Source organism: Nicotiana attenuata, unplaced genomic scaffold (assembly GCF_001879085.1).
Source record: "Nicotiana attenuata strain UT unplaced genomic scaffold, NIATTr2, whole genome shotgun sequence".
Lineage (NCBI taxonomy): Eukaryota > Viridiplantae > Streptophyta > Magnoliopsida > Solanales > Solanaceae > Nicotiana > Nicotiana attenuata.
This window is the reverse complement of record NW_017673342.1, coordinates 60,250-61,415: the sequence shown is the minus strand read 5'-3', so window position 1 is coordinate 61,415 and position 1,166 is coordinate 60,250.

The window sequence follows — 1,166 nt, the reverse complement described above, 5'->3', positions numbered from 1 at the left end:
ATCCTCCAATTACCTCTCCCCAAAATTGCCCTCCTGTCATATCCGCTATTCCCAACAGTGAACACTCACTCAAAGCCCATGATGCCCAATATTACCCCTCAAAGGTTGCCCACAAGGTTCTTGACTCATACAAGAAGAGCCCTCGGGATGAGCTTCATGCTGAAAATGAAAAGGTTACAGGAAAAGAAGGGCGAGATGAGATATCCGGGAAGCTGAAAAGCATAGAACAGTCTTTAAAGAACATGCAAGGGACGGGAAACCAGGTTAGCATGTCTTACAAAGAGTTGTGTATGTTCCCTGACGTTCGCCTGCCCGCGGGGTTTAAAGTGCCAAAGTTTAACTTGTATGATGGGGGTGGAGATCCGGTAGCCCATCTGACGGGTTATTGCAGTGAAATGAGAAGTGTTGGCGAGAAAGATGATTTGTTGATGGCATATTTCAGTAAGAGCTTGATTGGGGCAGCTTTGGAATGGCATAATCATCAAGACGTCGGTAAGTGACATACATTGGGCGACATGGCTCAAGATTTTGTGCGACACTTTCAGTACAATGTAGACATTGTCCCAGACCGCTCCTCCCTATCTCATATGGAAAAGAAACCCAAGGAAAGTTTTAGGGATTTTTGGATCAGATGGAACGAACAAGTTGCTCGGGATAGCTCTCCCATTGATAGAAAAGATGTTGCTGAGCCCCGCCGACGACAGGGTCCAGTGGTCGTTCTTGCTAAACGCTTTCAGCCTCAATATCGACCTCATGGATATCTTTTTAATCCTCTCCACTGCTACTTCTCTCCACAGAACCCCCAAAATCGTACATCACTTTCCCAATACCCCGCCCACAATGCACCACCATATGCTCCACATCCCCGAGGCCTGCGATGGCCCGCACCACTTCCACAAATGTCTCACTCGCCCCCTCAGGCATATCAACCACCTGCCCGGAAAAGGTTCCAACTGAGGCCAGAGTATAAAATGAAAAGACTACTGAAAAAAGAAAATGCTTTCACGCCCATCGGAGAATCCTATACAAGCTTGTTTGAAAAGTTAAAGCATTCTGGCCTGATTGAGCCGCTCCTCGGCTATACTCCAGACCCATATGCAAAAGGCTTTGATCCCGCTGTGTGATGCATGTACCACTCTAATGTCCAAGGGCATAGCATTGAAGAA